We start from the raw sequence: 14,369 nt of genomic DNA on the forward strand, positions 1-14,369 counted from the left end.
TTGCTGCAATTCCTCCACTCAGAATCATATGCCAGGCTTCCGCCCTGTAGATCTTGCTTCTTTGGATGTTTTCTCCTTCCATCACATTTTTATCATTCATTCCTTAAGCCCCACCCCCAGCGTCAGAGATTCTTAAAATATATACAGTCAGGTTTTAATGGGTTTGCCTTCTTTGAAAACCAGTGGGTTGCCCCACTCCTGTTCTTCTGAGGACCTTCTTGCTTTCTTCCTCATTTTCTTCTTAACTCTTTAAGATAACCAATAAACTCATCGACAACCAGCCTCACCTCCTCTTCTCTTTTCAGATTCCTCCTCTCTATCTCCCCTGCTGCCATGCCTCTCTCCCATCTCCTGACCTTGGGATCACTGTCACTTAGCATTTTTGTCTTTTAAATAAATCAACTGTGTTAAGGTATAATTTATATACAGTAAAATGTATCCATTTGAAGTGCCCCGTTTGATGAAAGTCCACACTGGTGTAATCACCACCCCAATCGTGATATGGGGAACATTCTGTCTCACAAAAATGAGTCTCTGTGCCCCTTGTAGTCCATGGGCACCACCACTTCGGCCCCAGGCAAACTACTGACAGCTGTCAGTATAGTTCTGTCACTATAGATTAGATTTGTCTTTATTAGGGTTTCATATGAGTGGAATCCTACTCTCTACACCCTTTTGGGTCTGGCTTCATTTGTTCAGTATCACGATTCTGTGATTCATCCATGTTACTGAGTATATTGCTAGTTTATTCCTTTTAAACACTGAAGACTATTCCATGATATGAATAGATTGCAATTTGTTTATCCATATACCTGTTGATGACAGGTGGTTGTTATTTGGTTATTATGAGTACAGCTTTCGTGAACATTCTGGCATGTCTTTGTGTGACCATATGTTTACACTTCCCTTGGGTAAATACCTAGGAGTGGAGTTGGTGGGTCATCTAATTGTATAAGTAAGTGTATACTCGCCTTTCTAAGAAATTGCCAAACTACCTTCCAAAGTGGCTATGTGATTTTACACTCCCAGCAGCAATACACGAGAATTTCTGTTGCTCACATCCTTGCTAACACCTGTTACCATCATTTCTTTAATTTTTGCTATTATAGTGGATGTGTAATGGTATCTCATTATGATTTTAAGTTGCACTCCTTTGACGAGTAATGATAAGTATCGTTTCGTGTGCTTATTGACCATTTGTACATTTTTGTTTGAAGTGTCTATTCAGATATTTTTCCCGTTTTTTGTTGTTGTTGTTGTTGTTGTTGTTTTTAAGATTTTATTTATTTATTTGACAGAGAGAGACACAGCGAGAGAGGGAACACAAGCAGGGGGGGTGGGAGAGGGAGAAGCAGGCTTCCCGCTGAGCGGGGAGCCTGATGTGGGGCTCGATCCCAGGACCCTGGGATCATGACCTGAGCCGAAGGCAGACGCTTAACGACTGAGCCACCCAGGCGCCCCAACCAATTGACTTTATATATGTGAACCTATTTCTGGACTCTTTATTTTGCTCAGTTGATCTATATGTCTTTCTGTTTTAAGGTTTTTCTGTTTCTTAGGTTTTAAGGAGGGCACGTATTGCATGGAACACTGGGTGTTATACGCAAACAATGAATCATGGATCACTACATCAGAAACTAATGATGTAATGTATGGTGACTAACATAACATAATAAAAAAATAAAAAATAAAATAAAATGTTGGTTTTAATATTATTCAGGCATGCTGAGACCAACAGATCCAGAGATGACTGCCATTAAAAAGATAATTTGTGGGGCACCTGGGTGGCTCAGATGGTTAAGCGTCTGCCTTCGGCTCAGGTCATGATCCCAGGGTCCTGGGATCGAGCCCCACATCGGGCTCCCTGCTCAGCGGGAAGCCTGCTTCTCCCTCTCCCGCTCCTCCCCTGCTTGTGTTCCCTCTCTGGCTGTCTCTCTCTCTGTCAAATAAATAAAATCTTTTAAAAAAACAAACAATGGATCGTGGATCACCACATCAAAAACCAATGATGTATTGTATGGTGACTAACATAACATAATAAAATTAAAATAAATAAATAAATAAAATAAAATAAAATAAAAGATAGTTTGTAATTCACAGTCCCCAAGAGGAGTAGACATGCCATACCATGCAAGGCCACAGCAAGACGCACCAGGGTCAGTCAGGAGGCCAAAGTTTTAGGGGAAAGCATGGCTAAGAGCCTTTATTGTCATTTTCATGGGGAAGAATGGGTGAAACAGAGTAAGCAGGCTGGGGAGGTTTAGGATTTGCTAGTTTTGAGTAATTTCAGTGGGGCTCCAGGGGTGTAGGGACTGTCTCTAGTTACCTGGTACCTGGCACTGAGGTGATCAGAGCAGGAGAGCGGCTTGACCTTAACAAAGGAGGAGAGGACGTGGGCTCTGGGTTGGTTGGTTTGCATATGAAAGGTGTGCTTACGGGGAACTAACTCATCTGCCATCTCTAGGAAATAACTAGTACTGAGAGAAGCAGTCTCTCCAGGATGAGGAAAGCACCAGATGGTCTGAGCGTCAACAATACAGAAAATAAGATAAGGAAGATGTGATATATATAAAATGGCATATTATTCAGCCATAAAAAAACCAAAACCTTGCCATTGGCAACAACATGGATGGAACTAGAGAGTATTATGCTAAGGGAAATAAGTCAGTCAGAGAAAGATACCTCATGATTTCACTCATATGTGGAATTTAAGAAACAAATGAACAAATGGAAAAAAGAGAGAGAGAGACAAAACAAGAAACAGACTTTTAACTATAGAGAACAAACTAATGGTTGCCAGAAGGGAGGTGGGGGGATGGGTGAAATAAGTGATGGGAGTTAAGAACACACTTATTATGATGAGCACTGAGTAACGTATAGAATTGTGGAATCACTATATCCTACCCCTGAAATGAATATAACACTGTATGTTAACTATACTGGAATTAAAATTAAAAACTTTAAAAAATAGAGAAAATATAGTTAATATACTGTCCTTTTGGCAAACTGACATTTTCTTTATCACTGTAGCTTCTGTAATGAGTCTTGAAATCAGGTAGGATAAGTTCTCCAACTTTGCCTTTTTTTTTAAATTACTTTGGCTCTTCTAGGTTATTTGCATTTCTATATAAAATTTATAAGCAGTTTGCACTTTTTTTGAAAAAGCCTGCTGGGGTTTTGTTTGGAGTTGAGTTCACTCTATAGATCAATATCAGGAGAATTGATATCTTCACAATATTGGGCCTTCTAATCCATGAGCATGGCATATTTTCTGTATTTATTTAGATGTTTGATTTCTTTCAGCTTCAGTGTAGAAGTCTTCTGCATCCTTCATTAAATTTATCCCTAAATATTTGACGCTCTTTGACAGTATTGTAAATGACATTGTTTTTTTAAATTTATTTCAGATTATTCATTGCTAGTATAAATTGCTCGTGATTGATTTTTGTACATTGACTTTGTATCCTGAGGCATTTGTACATCCACCTATTAGTTTTCTTGTAGGTTCTTTGAGGTTTTGCATGTAAGTAATCATTATCACGTTAAAGACACTTTTTCCTTTCCAATTTCATGCTTTTTATTTCTTTTCCTTTTCTTACTTCACTAACATCTTCAGTGTGATGTTGAATAGAAGTGGTGAGTGTGGGCATGCTTGCCTTGTTCCCAATATTAGGGATAAAAAATGCATAGCATTATATATGATATTTTTTGAAGCTGCCCTTTATCAGGTTATAGAAGTTCTTTTTTAATTCTAGCTTGTTGAAGAGGTTTATTTTTAAATCATGGTTATGTGTTGAATTTTGTCAAATCCTTTTTCTTCATCTTATTAGAGTAATCATATGAGTTGTTGCTTTTATTTTGTTAATATATGAGTTTATGTGTTGATTTTCAAATGTTAAATTAACCTTGTATTTCTGAGATAAAATACTAGTTGATTATGATATATAACCCTTATTATATATTGTTGGATTATATTTACTGATATTTTGTTTGAAAGTATTTGCATTTTTCATGAGTGATACTGGTTGTAGTTTTCTTTTTCTGCAATGTCTTTGTCAGGTTTTGGTATTAGGATTATGCTGGCCATGTAAATGAGTTGTGAAGTGTTCCCTTTTCTGTTTTCTGAAATAGTTTGTGTAAGATTGTTATTTCTTCTTTTACTGTTTCATGGAATTCACCAGTGAAACCATCTGGGCCCGGAATTTTCTTGATGGGGAAGTTGTAATAACAAATTCAATTTCTGTCATAGACATAGGGTTATTCAGATTTTCTCTTTCATCTTTTGTCAGAGATAGTAAATTGTATTTTTCAAGGAATTTGTCTATTTACGTTGTCTAATTCTGTTGTAGTCTGAGAATACACTGTGTGATTTCTGTGAATGGTCTATCTAGGGGAATATTCCATGTGTCTCTGAAGAAAATGTATATTCAGCTATTGATGGGTGTTGTGTTCTGTAGTGTATAAATCAAGTTGGTTGCATGTTGTTGAAATCTATTGCTTTACTGAATTGTGTTCTACTTGTTCAATCAATTATTTGTAATTTTAGGGGATAAAAACTGACAAAGAGATTTTAAAGTTTTTATGGATATGAAAAGGCTCTAGAATAGCCAACATAGTCTTGAAAAAGGAGAAAAAGTGTTAAGATTTACTGTAAAGCTACAACAATCCAGATAGTGTGGTTTTGATATAAGGACAAACAGATATATAAATGGAATAGAAGAAGAGAGAGTCCAAAAATAGACCCACACATATATGGACAACTGAGTTTTGACAAAGGTACAGATACAATTCAGTGGGGGAAAGGAATTTTGTTTTTGAACAAATTGTGCTGGGACAAATGGATATCAGTACTGGAGGAAAAATGCCCTTGACCCATATATACCTCACATCATATATAAATATAACTGAGTTTAATATGATTGAATTGTTTCTATTAGACCAACCTATCTAACAGATATAAACTGTTAACTATGAAAAATACACTTTCAAAACTACTGAAAGAAAGACAAATGCCACATGATTTCACTCATATGTGGAATTTAAGAAAACAGATGAACATATGGAAAGGGGGGACAAAAGAGAGTGAGCAAATCATAAGAGACTTTCAACGATAGAGAACAAACTGAGGATTGATGGAGGGAGGTGTGTGGGGGATGGGTAAATGGGTGATGGGTATCAAGGAGGGCACTTGTTATGATGAGCACTGGGTGTTGTATATAAGTGATCTATCACTAAATTCCGCTCCTGAAACCAATATTACACTATATGTTAACTAACTGGAATTTAAATAAAAATTTTGGGGAAAAAAACTACTGAAGAGACTGGATAGTGACTAAAGGAACATTTTTCTGGGTCATCTTATATTGATTAATTTTGGATTGTTATCCCAAATATTATCAGGGGTATGTTTTAGTAACACCATTTTCTGTTATATGCTCCCGTGTTTTTGTCATAGTAGGCAGTTAAGTAGGTTAGACTCAACCTGGAGATGCTATCTCATAGCATATCTCTGGTCAGACTTGTTCTAACTTCTAACTCTTCAAAACGTGCCTGCTTTTGTTCACTCTACCAGTACATGTTTTGTTTTGTTTCTCTAGAGAATATGGTTACTGTCTGATTAAGGACTTTTTTTTAGGAGCTTCTCCATACTAGAGGTGGAACTCTTACAATTGATTCTTGTACATTGATCCTGTATTCTGAAACCTTGCTAAATTCACGTATTAATTCTAGTGAGTATTTTTGTGAAGTCCTTAAAATTTTTTTTGCATAAATTACCATGTCTTTTTATCATTTCCTTTATAGTCTGCATGCCCTTTATTTTTATTTTATCTTGAGGGCAAAAGCTTTCAGTCTTTCAGCACTGAGTAATATTAGCTGTGGTTTTCCTTAGATGTCCTTTATTAATTTGTAGCAATTTCTTGCTATTCTTAGTTTGATGAAAGTCTTTAACATGAATGGATATTAGATTTTCCAGATGCTTTTTTGCATTTATTGTGATGAACATTTTATTCTGCTGATATGGTGAATTTCACAGATTTTCAGATGTTAAACTGACTTTGCCTTACTGGGGATAAACCTTACTTGATCATGATTATTATCTTTTTTATGTATTTCTTGAATCAGTTTGCTAATATTTGGTAAGGATTTTTGTCTCTATGTTTAAATGAGGTATTAGTCTTTAGTTTTGGGGGATATTTTGCTTAAAATATCTTTGATTTTAGTATCATGTTAATGCTAGCCTCATAAAATGAGCTGGGAAATCTCATGCCTGCTCTATTTTCTGAAAGAGTTTGTGTAAAATTGCTATATTTGCTAGGATTTTTTAATGTTCACTCCTCTGTTTTGTGATTTTTATGTAAGATTGCTTTAAACTTTATGATTTTTATTTAAATATATGGTGAAATATACCAGTGAACTCATAATGGGTCTGAAGTTTTCCTTGTGGGATTACCTTTAATTTCAAATTCGGTGTCTTTAATAGATATGGAAATATTCAGATTTTCAATTTCTTCTTGTATTGATTTCTTTGAGTTTATACATTTTATCTATGTTATCAAATTTTTGGCATGTGGTTGTTTCATAATATTCCTCTATCATTGTTTTAATGTCTGTAGTATCTTCCACAATGTACCCTTTCTCTGAAATTGATAAAACTTCAGTTCAACAGGAATATATTAAAAATCTATATTTTTATGCACTTAATAACATAGCTTCAAAATATATAAACTAAACATTGACAATGCTGAGAGACAAAATGCATAATCATAGTTGAAGATTTTAACATACCTATCTCTATAACTGATTTTTGTCTTTACAGACATAAGAATCTTTAAAGATACAGATTTGAGGGGCACCTAGGTGGCTCAGTTGGTTGAGCGTCCAAGTTTTGATTTTGGCTCAGGTCATGGTCTCAGGGTTGTGGGATTGAGCCCCACGTTGGGCTCTGCACTCAGTCCGAAGTCTGCTTGAGATTCTCTCTCTCTCTCTCCCTCTGCCTTTCCCCCTCCCACACATGCTCTCTCTCTAAAATAAATAAATAAATCTTAAAAAAAGATTTGAACATGATAAACCAATGTGACCTAATTGACATACCACAGGTCACTACATCCCACAACTGTAGAATATACATTTTTTTCAAGTGCATATGGCACACTGAGCAAAATAGACCTGATTTTAGGGTCTATTGCTAATTGCAACAGATTTCAAAGGATTGAAATTGTATGTTAAATGTTCTCTAATTACTGTTGAAATAATTAAAACTGAACAGAAAGACAACCAGAAAATATCCAAATGTTTGGAAAGTAAGCAACACACATGCAAATATCCCATAAGTCAAAGAAGAAACCACAATGGAATTAGAAAATATTTTGAGCAGAATGATAATGAAAATATGTCACATCAGAACTTGTGGGATGAAACTGAAGCACTACTCAGATAGAAATGTATTGCTTTATACATACCTACCAGAAAATTGGAAATTTTTAAAATTACTGATCTAAGTTTGCAACTCAAGACATAAAATAATGAAAACTAACAAGGCCAGAAGTTGGTTCTTTGAAAAGATTAATACAATTGATAAATCTCTAACAAGACTAATCAAGAAAAAGAAAGAGGAAACAGATTATTAATGCCATGCATGAAAAAAGAAACATTATAAATCCTACAGATACTAAAAGGATATTAAAAAGATATTATTACCAACTGTATGCCAGTAAATTTGGTAATTGAGATTAAATGGACACAGTCCTAAAAGAACACAAATTACAAGAAATACCACAAAAAGAAAGAAAAAAATCTTAGGGGCGCCTGGGTGGCTTAGTCGTTAAGCGTCTGCCTTCGGCTCAGGTCATGATCCCAGGGTCTGGGGATCGAGCCCCGTATCAGGCTCCCTGCTCTGTGGGAAGCCTGCTTCTCCCACTCCCCCTGCTTGTGTTCCCTCTCTCACTGTGTCTCTCTCTGTCAAATAAATAAATAAAATCTTTAAAAAAAAAAAAAAAGAAAAAAACCTTAGTAGTCTTTTTATCTATTGAAAAGATTTTATTTATTTAAATATGTTTATTATATTTAATAATAATATATATTAATATATTATATATTAATATAATATTTATATATTAATATATTTATATTTAAATATTTTATTTGTTTAAATATATTTATTATAGCCTGGGTGGCTCAGTTGGTTGAGCATCTGCCTTCAGCTCATGTCGTGATCCTGGCATCCTAGGATCAAGCCCCTCATCGGGCTCCCTGCTCAGCGAGGAGCCTGCTTCTCCCTCTCCCTCTGCCGCTCCCCCTGCTTATGCTCTCTCATTCTCACTCTCTCTCAAATAAATAAATAAATAAATAAAATCTTAAAAAAAAAAGAAAATATTAATTTATAATTTAAAATCTTTCTGCAGGGGCACCTGGGTGGTTCAGTCAGTTAAGTGTCCGACTCTCGGTTTCCATTCGGGTCCTGATCACAGGGTCAAGGGATCAAGCCCCACGTCAGGCTCCACACTCAGTGCAGTCTGTTTGAGATTCTCTTTCTCTCTCTCTCTGCCTCTGCCCCTCCCCCTGCATGCGCACTCGCACTCTGTCTCTCTCTCTCATAATTAAATAAACAAAATCTTTAAAATAAAATAAAATTTTTCTACAAACAAGCTCCCAGCCCACATGGCTTCATTGGTGAATTCTTCCTGTTATTTAAGAAATAAGGGCCACCTGGATGGCTCAGTCGTTAAGAGTCTGCCTGGGCTCAGGTCATGATCCCAGGGTCCTGGGATCGAGCTCCACATCGGGCTCCCTGCTCCGTGGGAAGCTTGCTTCTCCCTCTCCCACTCCCTCTGTTGTGTTCCCTCTCTCGCCGTGTCTCTCTGTGTCAAATAAATAAAATCTTTTAAAAAAATAGAGAAGAAATAATACCAATATTATTCAAGTTCTTTTGGAGACAAAAAGAGAGAGAGAATACTTCCCATCTCATTTGATAGTAAGTGGAACTGTATTAGAATGAAGAATTACGCTTCTTCAAAAGATATTAAGAAAGTGAATAGGAAGCCACTAACTGGGAGAAGATCATTGCAATACATAGATTTGATAAATGACTTCTATTCAGAATATATAAAGAACTCTTAGAAATCAAAAAGAGAAAGTCAGACAACCGAGTAGTAAAAGAAATGGGTAAGAGACATGAACAGGTACTTTATTTTATTTTATTTTTTAATTTTTTTTAAAGATTTTATTTATTTATTTGACACAGAGAGAGAGCGAAAGAGGGAACACAAGCAGGGGGAGTGGGAGAAGGAGAAGCAGGCTTCCCGCTGAGCAGGGAGGCCGATGCAGGGCTCGATCCCAGAACCCTGGGACCATGACCCGAGCTGAAGGCAGATGCCCAATGACTGAGCCACCCAGGCGCCCCTGAACAGGTACTTTTAAAAAGAGGTATCCAAATAAATGGTCATTACGTATATGAAAAGGTGCTGTACATCACTACTTACCCGGGAAATGAAAATTAAACCACAATGGAACAACCCTACACAGATACATACACACAAAAGAATGGATACAATTAGAAAGACTTACAATATCAAGTGTTAATGAGTATTTGGAGCAACTGGAATTTACATACATTGATGGTAGGAATGTAAATACTTTCAACCACTTCGGGAAACCGGCAGTACCTATTGATGCTAAATGTACAGCTATCCTGTATCCCAGAAATGCCACTCCTAGGCATTTACTTAAGAGAAATGAATATATATGTCCACTAAAAGAAATGTACAGAATGTTCATATCAGCATTAGCATAATTGCCAAAAACATGAAACACCCCAAGTGTCCATCAACAGGAGAATGGATGAATGTTGTGCTATTTTCTTACAATATGATAATACACAGCAATGAAAAAGAAAGAGCTACTGACACACACAAGAACTTGGATGAATCTCAAAAAAATTATTGAACAGAAAAGCCACATATGCAGATGAATACATGCTATATATATAGCTCAACTTACATAAAGTTCAAGGACAAGAAAAACTAATCTATGGTGATAAATGATGAGTGGTCTATGATCAGAGTGGTGGTTATCTCTGAGAGTCAGTGATTGGGAAGAGCTGCAAGGGAACTTTCTGGGACAATTAAAATGTTTTATATTTTCACCTAGGTGGTGGTTACATGGGTATATACATATAAAAAAATCATTGAGCTCTACAGTTAAGATCTGCATTTTACTATGTAGAAATTATACCTCAATTTTTTAAAAACAAAGAATTTCTTAAACACGTCATCTTATGAGCCTATGAGATTATTCCTTGGGAATATTTATATAGAAATGGTATTACTTGATCATTGGGATATACATGCAGTACACAAGTGCCCATTTCATTATATCTATGTCAACACTTGGAATTATCCATATTTCTTATTTTGTGGCCCATCTAATGAATATAAAATGGTATTGTTTCTTGCTTTCTTTTTTTTTAAAGATTTTATTTATTTGAGAGAGAGCACGAGAGAGAGAGCATAAGAGAGAGAGCACGAGTGGGGGGCAGAGGGAGAAGCAGACTCCCCACTGAGCAGGGAGCCCAATGTGGGGCTCGATCCCAGGACCCTGAGGTCATGACCTGAGCTGAAGGCAGACCCTTAACTGACTGAGCCACCTGGGTGCCCCGTTTCTTGCTCTTTCTAATATCAATTATCCATTTGGGTTTCCCCTTCTGTGAATTGCTTGTTCCTATTATTTTATCTTTTCTAACTATATAGTTTTTTTTTCTCCTTGATTTGCACCTAATTTGCTCATTTCCTTTTCCATAGAGGCTTTACCCCCACTGAGATGCCCCTGGTTATGGGTGTTATTTACTATCTTCTGGATATTTGTTTCTATAGTAATTAACTCAGAAGAGTCTTCCGTTCTGAACGCTTAAGCTTTTTATTTGTATTCTGATGACTTCTATATTGACACCACTAGTTGCTATATTGTAACTGGATTCTAGTACCAGATTTACCTGCATATTAGACAATTACCATAGAATATTCTACTTTATTCATCCTTACTTAGTATGTGAAGAATTGGCATCATCATTGCCCAAATCAGGAATCCGCATGTTACAAATTTTGTCAGATTCTCCTGTTTCTTGTTTCTTCCCTCTTAGTTATCTTCTTTTACTAATTACTCTGCAATTCCCTTTTTTTTTTTTTTTTGAAGAATACTATTCAGATATGCTCTCATCTTAATTCCTAGTAGCATCACCCAAAAGCAGATCTGTATTTTCTTATGCTTGGATTATTCTATAGTTCCTAATGAGATTTGCAGATTCTGTTCTTCTGTCTAGTTCATCCTAAATGCTCCTGATAGATTTCATTACCTAAAACATTGCATTTACCTTTGTCATTGGCTTTATGAAGTAAACTTATAATTATTCCATATTATATAACACATGACCAGTGTGGCCCATGTATTTCCAGTTCAAGTTGTATCCGTACAGTTCCTTAATTCATGCGTTCCTCACATTTTCACCTTGTCTTTAATGCCTACCATAGATGAAGTTCGTCTCTGCATCTAGGATCTGTATTATCTTGTGTTCTGCCTATCCAGGTAATAGATACTTCCATTTTGTTTCATTTCAGGTTATCATCTATTCCATGAAATGGCAAATTTATTGCCCTTCTCCATTTCTGTTCCCCTGCCTCTCAGATGCTTCTGCCCCTAGTAATTTTTGAAAGTCCCTGAAAGTAAGGGCCTCTATCTTATTTTCAGTGTTTGAACACTAAGCATGAAGGAAATACTTAACAATATTAACTCACTGAATTTGTGGGGGATAAGAATATAAGAGGATTTTGCTATATTTCAGAGGGATTTTTAAAAACTCTACTGAGAGATTTCAGCAGAACATAGATTGTAATTGGAAAGGAAAGACAGTGGCATCAAATAATAAAAGTTTACTGCTTGTGCATTGTATTTCTATTATGATATAAATCTATTAAAATGATTAGCAAAATGAATAGCACAGAAGGTGTCTGCTTTTGAAATTTAGGGGAAAGAGTCTCAGTAGCAATATGATCAGATTAATTTTCAAAGTAAAAGGCTCAAACTGCTTAATGAAGCATAAATATGTTTTTAAATGGCACAAAAGAAAATGCTAAGGCTAAATGGAGGAAGAGGGCATGAACGTGTCTTTTGATTTGAGAATAAATGGGACTTTTAGAGCCATTTTTGTGAGTGGCAAATAGAATGTAAGCTTGCACACACAGCTGTTATCTAGACTGTTGACTCTCCATTTATGTACTGTTCCTTGAATCTGTGGGCTCAGGAAAGGTGTAGAGAAGCTTATTATTGCAAGAGCAGAGTTTTTACAATGAAAATTGGTATTGGTGATCTAAACATTGTCCAATACAGCAGGGGTTTAGAAGTTAATTTAATTATTTATAAGTTATACTTTCTATAGGTATATTTATAAGTTAAAGTGAAAAGCAGAACCACTTCTGAAACCATGCCTAAGAATCCAGTGCTTAATATCTACAGAATAAATTAAAGCCAAGTACGGGAGAATAAAAATGCAACTTAAGAGTAAGAGGCTGAGATTTTGGATGGGATATATATCCAGAATAAAGTATCAAAGCGACCAACAGGGGAAAACTGGGTTTGATGACTCACAGCATTCTCACTATCTAAAATCTCTTGCTGGGGCGCCTGGGTGGCTCAGTTGGTGAAGCGTCTGCCTTCGGCTCAGGTCATGATCCCAGGGTCCTGGGATTGAGTCCCACGTGGGGCTCCTTGCTCAGCGGGGAGCATGCTTCTCCCTCTCCTTCTGCCTGCCACTGCCCCTGCTTGTGTGCACTCTCTCTCTCTCAAATAAATAAATAAAATCTGTTTTAAAAATAAAATCTCTTGCTGATGAAATTATGTATATTTTTTCCATTTTAAAATTATCGAGAATCTATGTCTCATGCATTATACTGGTAATGGAAACATCTGTGATTCCCACTCTGGGTGAAAATAGTGTATTAATTATGTTAGAGCTTATTTGCAGTAACAGATTATAAGATATAGTGACTTAAATGCTAAAGAATTTTACTTCTCTCTTATATAAAGTTTCTAATATCACAGGTCTTTGGAAAACCTCATTGCTCACGTTTATTCCAGAATCCAGGTTCCTTCCATTACATAACCCCATCATCTCTTGGGTTTTTTTTTTTTTCCTGTGGCATCTGCATGTTTGTATCTGTGTTATTGCCAAGTCCAGATTTTAGTAAGCAAGAAGGTAGAAGAGGGTATAGAGAAAACATGGCTACTGTCTCAATGCTCTGGCTTGAAAGTGGCACCCATCATTTTCTCTCACATTCTGTTGATGAGAACATTGTCACATGGCCATACCAATTTTCAGAGGAGGCTGAGAAATGTTATATGACTGGGCAGCCATATGCCTGAGCACTACTCTGTTAATGCAAAAGAATGATGAAACAGATTCTAGTGGACAGCTTTCAACCTACCACAGATAGCTTGTCTTCTCTCTGATTTTATGCTTCTTGTTAGATGTATATATTTTTAGGGCCAAGAAAACAATTATACCTAGATGGAGAGTTGGAGTATAGATATCTGTTTATTGTTTGTATAGGACAGGATGGCTATGACTACAGTATTTTTCCTATAGACATGAATAAATTAGTTTTTTCTTGGTTTTATTGAGATATAATTGACATACATCTCTGTATAAGTTTAAGGTGTACTGCATAATGACTTGACTTAAATACATTGTGAAATGATTACCACAATAAGCCTAGTTAAAATCCATCTCATAAAGATACCAAAAAAACAAAAAGTATTTTTTCCTTGTAATGAGAACTTCTAGAATCTACTATGTTAGCAAATTAAAGATTTTTTATTTATTTATTTGAGAGAGAGAATGAGAGAGAGCAAGCACATGAGGGGGGGAGGGTCAGAGGGAGAAGCAGACTCCCTGCCGAGCAGGGAGCCCGATGCGGGACTCGATCCAGGGACTCCAGGATCATGACCTGAGCCGAAGGCAGTCGCTTAACCAACTGAGCCACCCAGGCGCCCTATGTTGGCAAATTAAATTGGTTTTTTGATCATATTGATTTGGTATTGTTGCTAACAAGCAAAAAGGAGCAAGGGTAGTGAGGATTTAGAATCAACGGAGGACTGGGTGTTAATACGAAAACAATCGTGGATCACTACATCAAAAACTAATGATGGATTGTATGGTGACTAACATAACATAATAAAATTTAAATAAAAGCTAATATGAGGGGCACCTGGGTGGCTCAGTCGTTAAGCGTCTGCCTTCAGCTCAGGTCATGGTCCCAGAGTCCTGGGATCGATCCCCGCATCGGGCTCCCTGCTCCGCGGGAAGCCTGCTTCTCCCTCTC

At 36.4% G+C, this 14,369-nt stretch overlaps 1 protein-coding gene across 5 annotated transcripts in view; it reads left to right on the forward strand.

Moving 5' to 3' along the window:
* The window catches only part of ZNF81 (zinc finger protein 81), a 104,355-nt gene that overhangs the window by 81,179 nt on the left and 8,807 nt on the right, over positions 1 to 14,369 (forward strand). The window lies entirely within an intron of this gene.

Source organism: Phoca vitulina, unplaced genomic scaffold (assembly GCF_004348235.1).
Source record: "Phoca vitulina isolate PV1807 unplaced genomic scaffold, GSC_HSeal_1.0 scaffold35, whole genome shotgun sequence".
Lineage (NCBI taxonomy): Eukaryota > Metazoa > Chordata > Mammalia > Carnivora > Phocidae > Phoca > Phoca vitulina.